General features: G+C 40.6%; 1 protein-coding gene across 1 annotated transcript in view; it reads right to left on the bottom strand.

The window, feature by feature from the left end:
• Positions 1-6,203, bottom strand: part of LOC126355491 (octopamine receptor Oamb-like) — an 879,391-nt gene extending 873,188 nt beyond the window's left edge. The window contains exon 1 of the mRNA XM_050005808.1: positions 5,886-6,203. The gene's annotated coding sequence lies outside the window, so the exon portion shown is untranslated. The remainder of the gene's footprint in view (positions 1-5,885) is intronic.
• Between the last annotated feature and the right edge of the window lie 3,026 nt (positions 6,204-9,229).

Genomic DNA, 9,229 nt, shown 5'->3' on the forward strand with positions numbered 1-9,229 from the left:
GCAAAATTCTCAATTAGGTTAATTCTTATTTAGGAAGTTACATATTCTATATTACGTGTTGCAAAATAAAAGAAAAAATCTAGTGGTAAGAGCATCCTCCACGCGAAACGCTAGTCACGTTCTGATGTTAATCTACCCTTATATTAAATTCTTTAATGTCGCGTGGAACTACTAATCAAAACTAATTTTGTTTAACGGTGCATTGCTAGTTGGGAAAGTTTAACTCCTACCTACACTTTGGACAGCCCTGTGGTAGCATATCTGCGAGTGACGCGATTGCTACTACAGAATTTTCTGTGCTACAAAATCTGCTCCGTTTAAAGCGAGGTATAACAAAAGTAAGTAATATCTGCTGAATAGTTGCTATTGAAAAGCAGACGCATGTGACTGATCGAGCAACAGAGTAACTTTTCTGTCACTGAGGACGAACTGTTTAGCCTCGTGGCCACGCTCCTTTGTGACTGTTATAGCTAACACAGTGCTGGCGTGTTGTCTATCCCTTCGCATTGCTACCTCCTTACCGGGAAACCTACTCTCAATTTTTCCTCCGAGGCTGACGTTCTCATTTGATACATTTCCATTGTGCCTCTTTGCCTGGCAAAGCTGCGTCCCTTTTGCAGACATCAACTCCCGCCTTTCGCCGGTGCTGATGCACATTCTCACACGTCTTCTGTGGTGGCAAGTCGGCCGCGTGCGGTGGCACGTGAAGAACCGCAATGTCGCTCGTCTGTACTCGGACACCGTGATATCTCATCCTCCGTCTCGACGTCTAAAAGCACTAACCTTTCGTCTTCCACATCCCTGCTCCCGACAACATAATTTACTTAATAAACTACATGTCTTTGTTCAAACATAACTAAATCTCTGACACATAGTCGTGTAATTCCATCGCTTCGGTGACATTTCACCCGCTACTATTCAGTACCCTGACCAAAAACCCCCATGCAGGTATAAATTACGTATATGAACCAACGACTGACACGATCTATTGTTCGCGGTTTATGGTACACGGTCCCCTTTGGAGCTTGCCTTCATAACGGCTTCAGGGGCGACAAAAATTTTATTTCAAAATTGAAAGTTTACTAGCTGTCTGAGTTGCCTCCTACCATTTAGATGCGAATTTCATCTGCTCCTTGTCACGATTAGTGATTGCCAGCAGACTTTAGTTTCACCTTGCTGAAAGTATCTGATGTTGTTAACGCTAGGGAATGCATTTTATTAAACTGATTGTAGATCTAGGTTTGTAATTCCATTCTAAGAAAGCGCGAGTACCGCTCAGTTCGTAGAGAATTCTGGAAACGACAGGGGAGACCACACAGCAATCAGAGGCTTTGTTCCGGATTCAGGGTGCCACCTAAGAAAGCTCACCGAACTACAATCCCAATCAAGCTAAGACGAGGTTCGCGGTATTCGGCATTGTTCGGTTTATAGAAGGCTTTCGGGGTTAGATTCAAGTGATGACTGCCAGGTAATAATTATGGTGAGAAATCACGAGTCTTGGAATGTTTGCGCCTATGCGGTGGGAGGAGGAGCCTCGCAAAGTTTGTCAGACTTCTAGAAAACAACTGACGTCAGACGGTAATTTATAGAGCAAACTGGAGTGGAAGATGTGCTCGGACTCGCCCGTGTGTGGAGACATTCCGTGCCGGGAATTTATTAAACGTGGCATCTTTTCACGATATTGGCGAAAACAGTAACATTTCTCCTGATTGGCGGTTGACACCGGAACGGAGCAAACAGAAGAGTCGAAAGCAGGGACACGTGAAAACGGACACTCTTGGTTTGGATTTGAATGATGAAAAGTCTCTGGTTTTAGAAGTCGAGGACTAACTTTAGACGGTGGATCAGATTTCACGGTGCCGGGGCCGTGACGAGCGAGGTTCTCGTTATTCACATGCTACCATGCACGGCCGACTTACCGCCACAACAGATGGGTGAGAACATGCATCAGCTCCGGCGAAGGGTGGGAGCTGATGCTCGCAAAAGGGACGTAGCTTTGCCACAGTAGCCTTAATATCGGTCCCAACTATAGTATTGTTTTCATTTATTGTTCAATCAACCACCAGAGTAACAAACATTTGGTGGGTTACATTCCTATTAGTGACAATGTGCATCTAGGATACAGTAGTTCGCCCCCCAACTGCTTCATACTGTACTCATGATATGTCATTGCTTTTAATAAAGTAAATCATCAGTTTACCTCCCTTTGTATTTACAATAATTTGAAGTAACTTTTAGTTTCTTTAGTACATTATTATTATTATTTGTCGGTTGAGTAAAAATAGTCATTTAGTAGAATTGTATAGTAATTCCCCACCTTAGAATTCCTTGTTAGAGTCATTTTTGAAGTACCGATTCCATTGGGCAATTAGAATCTAACAGACAGAGTGTGGGCAGTTCCATGGTTCGTGTACGAATTCACATCGACACACCAAGAAGTTTTACAATGTTTCACATAATAATTGCTCAAATTTGAAAATTTTAAATGTTGTAAAAGTCTGCTCACGAAGCGTGTACTCTTAAGTGAAAGGTTTAACACAGTAACAAGTATTACAGTTAGAAATAGTGGATATGCCTACAGGCAGCGAAACGCAAAGAGAGCAAATTACCCAGACTATATTCATCCATCCAGAGCACTTAGTAACTTCCATCAAACTTTAAACATACTTTCAAACATTTTCTTAACTTTTCCTCGCTTACATGCTTAACGTCAAATATTTAACACCTGAACTAATTTGCAATGTAATCAGAAGACAAGATCTTTTATACATGGAAGCACGATTTTTTTAAAGTATCGCGCGTTTGCTCGGAATGGAACGAATAAAATGAGAGTATCAATGAAGGTGAACTGCAGCTTTTCTCTAAAATGTATAAAATTTATTGGTCAAAATATGTTCATCGACAAAGTAATTACATGGCGCGAGATACCTTAATGACATTATTAAAAATTTTCGTTTCAAGATGAACCAAACTGGTTTGCGATTTTCTTTTATTATTGGCTTTGTAAGGACGCTTTCATCGAGGGCGGAAGATACGGTCTTGTACGTGTTAATTAGATCTACTAATATTCATGAACCATGACGAGTTTATTCGCTCGTTTTAATTCCCTCTCTATAATTACGGCTTCCAGCGTCAATCGTTATATTTCGGATGAACGGATATTACTGGAATTAATTGGACAATTCCGTTCTCCAAGCAGATAATTAAACGTATATTTTGTTCCTTTTAATGTGACTCAATCTTGAGATGTTTCTAAAATTATATCGCTATTCTCTTTTCTTGATCACATAAATACGTTTCTCTTTCGACCTGCGTTGGATAACCAGGTGAGTAGACAGAAAAATAGTGGTCTCAGGAAGCTTGTCCCTTTCGTTTATATGTCACTTTATCAAAGTGAAATTCTTGAAAGTATGACCCGTGGATTAAGAAGCGCACAAATTTACGTAAAGACCGACTCAGAGTTAAAAGAAATCTATACCAGGTACAGCTTGGTATTTTGCATTTCTTTCCTATTCAGATTTATACGGCTGTTCATAAATATGAAAGGAAGACCCTCTAATGTCACTGAGAAGCAAACAAATCGCTATGCTAACCAACACTTCTGTAACTCAAATACCATTCAGTTGTTCATGGATCAGTTAAATAAAACGACTGCTGCAAAGAGTATAAATACAATGATGTGTAAGATTCGAGAAACTGTACCTGACTTACGTTGTACACTGAAAAGTAAGTTGTGTAATAATTTATTTGGAGAAGATCATGCTCGTATACAGTTAACTGCAACCACAGGAAACGGAGAATAGCACCTTCGTAAGAGAATAAGAAAAACAATTATAAACAGGATGTTTTCAATAAAAAGGGCCGATAATGACAATGAAAATGTTCAGTTTATTTACGTATCATGAGAAATAAGTGAAACGTAGTTCTGCTACAACTTATAGTCACACAGTCGCTGTCTACCTCTACATCTGCATCCATACTCCGCAAGCCACCTGACGGTGTGTGGCTGAGGGTACTTTGAATACCTCTATCGGTTCTCCCTTCTATTCCAGTGTAGTGTGTAGTAAAGTTATGCAATGAACCAAATACAAACATAAGTATCTTTAGGCATTTTAGGTTATTCTAGACGCGCAGACACACACACACACACACACACACACACACACACATGCAGAATGTGAAAGAAACGCGCTTGTCACCTGAGGATCAAACTGCAAAACGAATCGTAGGTGAATAATGAATTGCAAGTGAGTCACCCGAGGATCAAACTGCAAAACGAATCGTAGGTGAATAATGAATTGCAAGTGATTAGTTGCAGTATTTATTGTTTATTGAGGTAGTAACATTGGCATTATTTTTCATATGTCCCAAATTACAGCAAAATATGCATAGTGATGTAGTTTGTGAGTACAATTCCTTCGCCCGTGCCACCTGAGGTGTGCGTAACACAGGTGAGTAGTCGTACTTGAGAGTACGAATTCTGGTACTGCTAAAGCGGGTGCATGAACCCGGAAAGGACCATGGAATAAACTATCAAAAGTACCCTCACCCCCATTACAAAATCTTATTTCGGGGAATGCTGACTCATGCGTTTCTGACGACCTGAACTCTGCTGGGGGCACTTTCTGTGAGAGTTTCCTTAGGAGCCGAAACAAGAGATGGTTGTAACGTTGAACGCAGAGGTCTGGAGCGAACTCTAAGTTAAGGGTCACCCCAAAGTTGTTCTATAAGGTTCAGGTGGGGACTCTGGGCAGAATAGTCAATTTCACTAATGTTGTTACCCACAGACGACGCTGCTTTACGACAGGGTACATGCTCATTCTGATACAGTCAGTCGTCGTGTCTGAACTGTCTTCCTCCAGTACGCAGTACACAAGGCAATAATATGCGTTCACATGGTAACACGAAACACGATTCGGTAATTATGCGACACGTGTAACCTAATGTTACTTAATTTTCAGGAAAGTCACATAATCCGAAGAATTAGGCATCAACAAAATGCGAATAAGTGTGCAACTGAAAGTTATTATGCCAAGGAAACATATTGCGCTAGTAACGACCGAAAGCAGAAAAATGTATGATTGTATAAACACCTGTTTAGATGTATAATTATCGATAATGTTATTGATTTTAATTGAAATTTAGCAAAACTGAAACTATTTGATGATACCGTGTTTGACCAAAAGTTATAGTGTTGATGAGTAAAAATATGAATTTACGTAATATTTACTGAAAATTACGTAGACAATAAAGAACAATGCACGCGTGAGAGGTCGTATGGAAATGTAACATTACACTGATCACTTTCTAATAATTTGAAATGAAAAGTCATTGACTAATAGTGACACATAACGCTATAGGAGAAACGGCACTCGCGGTTTGCAAGTGTCACTAATCATTTCTTTTCAGTAAACCGAACTCATTACATGAATCCCAATAAATGAACACTGAATACGTGACAATCAGCAGCAACGGAAACAGGCAACGCTGAAAGTACTTAAGCCAAGATACCCACAACATACAGATAAATACATAAAGCAACATACCACTATTGAATTAAATTGTGTTATATTCTAGCCAGACAAAATGATCTAAATGAGTATCAAGCCTTTTTCTCAAAAAGTTAATAGACACCAATGTTTAACTTTGAGTTTCAGTTTACACTGACTAAGTTATAAAGGCTGAGGCGTAGTGTTATCTTTTTCGTAAATCTAAAGAGCACGTCTTTTCATTTTTGTGACACTATATTAATTTCATGGTAGGAAATGATACTGCTGTTGGTAGTGATTATTTGGGACAATCATTTACTTTGACTAAATCTGAAGTTAACTAAATATATATGGTGTTCGGATGCTAATTCTAAAGTTCTAAATTGGCAGTCTTACTTTGAAGTGAGGTGGCTGTAGGCGTGGCGTGATGATTTGATGACGAGAATTATTTGGCAGCACCATTTGCGAGATGAATTGCATAAATCTGGCCACACAATCCTCTTCCATTATTACTTTTGAAATTGTTCCAAAATAACTCTTTTACTGTGGCTCACACTCTTGCTCGTTATCTTCACAAAGCATTGTCCAACAATTTATCACCACGAAGTTCACACATTAAGTTTAGAGAGCGCTTTCGCATTTGCTGTCTTCCTGTCTCTTCGACGTTCAGCTTGCAACTCTGTGTGAGCGCGCTAGCGCACCAACGATGTTACTACCATGCCCGCATTATCTTTGGTTAGATATTTTTGTTATACACAGCAAAATCACTGACTTTGCCTACGTATCTACTACTTTCAGTGCAAGATTATTTTTAATTGATTTTCAGTAAATTTACTATGGCGTTTTTCAGATAATTACTACTGACTACAAAATGAGAAAATATGTTAATCTATAATCTATAATTAAAAATCTCATACCTTCACTGGCCTTCAATGTAATCACCTTTAGCGAAAACACACTTCTGACCTCGGTTGTAGAGCTATCGGAAGCTGTCAGAAAACGCTTCATGTGGAATCGCTCGAGGCACGTAGTCATGCGTTTTTGGATATCCGCATGATTTCAGCATTTCAGGAAATGGAACGTAGTGCTGTCAATTCGATCCAGTGACAGAGTGACAGTCAGTGGTATTGTGTGAATATCAGGTTGGGGATAGTACATTTTACTGATGTTTACTGGATGACTATTTACTTTAACAAGAATGGTGTGGCTTTGAAGATTTTCAGACTAATGTGTAAGTAAACGTTTCATGTTTACAGAACGGCAGATGAAGTGGAATAATTTCAAAGTAGATCCCCCCAGTTTGTGACTGTGTTTCTTTGGGGCGAATGACTGCCTCCTAGAGACATTTAACAAACACTGAGATGCTCGTAACCTTATGAAGAGTTACCTTTTGCATCCGAAAAATGTGACTGTACACAAGATTCTAGGAGCATAATTTTCGCTAGGTACAATTTATGTCCCCGAGAGCGTTCCTACATGAAGTGGAATGTACGAGCTGTGAGTAGTGGAATAAGTTTAAAGGTATGTTTTCTGCAGAACACAAAACAGTCGCTTGTACACTTAACATTATGGGCAGATGTTAAGGAAAATCCATAAAAATATATAAGCCAAATAAGCTTCGCGCAGAAGAGAACTGTGGCAAAGTTGGTTGTGCAGCTCCGAGGGTGGCAGAAAGTATCGAGCAATGTGTCGGCAGTTAATTAGAACTGCCTCTAATTATACCCGCGGGAGAGTCCTGTGGCGACGGCGTCAGCGCGAAATAAGGAAAGCAGGGGTGGGGCGCAGAAACTGTGTGGCAGGTATAACCAGCCTGCCCGCCGGGAAACTGTGTTGCTCTGCATCGGCATTCTGGCAAAGCTGCCAAAGCGCTATTGAGGCACGGTCCGCATCCCGGATTGCAGAAAAAAGAGGATACTTTGTACTTTCGACGCCGGGACGGAATGGTTGATGGTGTTCGAAGAACTTTTCGTTTGAGAAGGGTGCTGCAATCAAGTGGAACGAGCTCGGCTGAAGAACTGTAGTGTCATATTCGGAAAGCCTAGAAGACGTTGTGTTAGCGGAAGGTCTTCTGTGGCAACGAATGTTACGGTTAATAGTCGCGCATTTCGAATCCTGCTAGAAGAAAATCATGGTTTTAATTGAAAGTAGAGGAGTGCACGAAGTCATATTCTGTACGCAAGTATAATGAACTATTGTCTCACGTTGTTTTCTAAATGTCCCCACGATCCTTTGAAATAATGATAGTCAACAACTGTGTGGCTGATGCACCAATTGGGCGGTGACATTATGGTAGGAGGTATCTGTCGGACCTTAGCGAGAGAACTGCAACAGAGCCCTGATACTGAGGTGCAAAATACATTTACGTAGAATAGCACAGAACTTCTTCTTTGACTCCTTACGAGTAGGTAACTGCAAGATTCTGATTTGATCTCTGATTCTGAGCCACACTTTCCGGATGTCATTAGCAAGTAGGAAACTTTGTTTACTGACGACGTGATAGGGAAGTACAGCATATTTTCGTGAAGAGTATGTCTTGCCGTTACGTACTTCAAAGAATCGATTAGTGATCAACAGCACCGTTTATATTGATACTTATATTAAAACGTAGCGACACCACGCGGTAAATTAGGTGAGGCAGAGCCGCCTGTACATTCAAACGAATTAACCAAAAGATGATATCAACTGTACGACTACTCTGAACCCTGAGGTAAAGCGCAAGTGTTACATAGTCCACCCACTCTGCCACATTAGGAGAAACCGGAGACAATGCAATACGTCACTAGCATGCTTCAAACGACTAAAACAAAATGACATGAGTCATCTGCAGTGATTTACTAACGAAAACGATAATCTTGTTTCTAATTGTGAAGCGAACGTCAGCAAATGTCGTCTGACACTTTTATTTCTATCTGAAAATGTTCAATGTGTCACTCACCACATGAAATTTCAGTTTTACATCGTTTCGCGTATAAAAACCAGTTACTCTTGGACGCATATGAAGGATTTTTGCAGACTTACTTTCTATTATGTGATTCTCCCTCATAAATGCAGCTGCAGAATCCGTGCACGATTTTCAGCAGCAGGTGTCAAAGATTCGCAACAGCACTGAAATATACTCCAGTAGACGAAAATTCTCTGGACTATCTGCGAGTAGAGCCAAACACAAGTTAGTGAGTTACTTTGTTCAAAACAGTGGAAGTGAACGTGCGGAGAGATATTAGATGCAACGTTAACTTGAATCATGTAATGAGGAATGCGGAATGCGCATTGCTCTCTGGGTGTGTATTTCTTGCAGCTTAGTGAAGTAGCTTGCTGCACACTCGTGTGTCCTGCTGACTGCTCGTCTGTACCAGACTGTTACGAAAGTGACGGCAATGAAAAACCTGAAACACTCACGAGGTCGTCCTGAAAAGTAACGGCTCCGAATGTATTATGCGAATACTCGTAAACATTTTTTAATAAAACAAACGTTATTAATATTATACAACTTTGTTATTGCTGTCTACATATTTACAGACCTCTGCCGCTAGAGGGCTCCGAAGAGTCGACGGTAACGTAACTACGTCGACGCGAGAGAAACAGCGTGCTGTTATCCAGTTTCGATTTAGAAACATTTTTCGACACATCAGCTACCCCCTCCATAAGGATGCCAGGGCCCGACTACAGACGAGCGCTGCCACAATCCGACGATTTGGTTTCACTGTCATTGATCCTCCTCCCTACAGTCCCGGATTGGCCCC

Source organism: Schistocerca gregaria, chromosome 3 (assembly GCF_023897955.1).
Source record: "Schistocerca gregaria isolate iqSchGreg1 chromosome 3, iqSchGreg1.2, whole genome shotgun sequence".
NCBI classification, from domain to species: domain Eukaryota; kingdom Metazoa; phylum Arthropoda; class Insecta; order Orthoptera; family Acrididae; genus Schistocerca; species Schistocerca gregaria.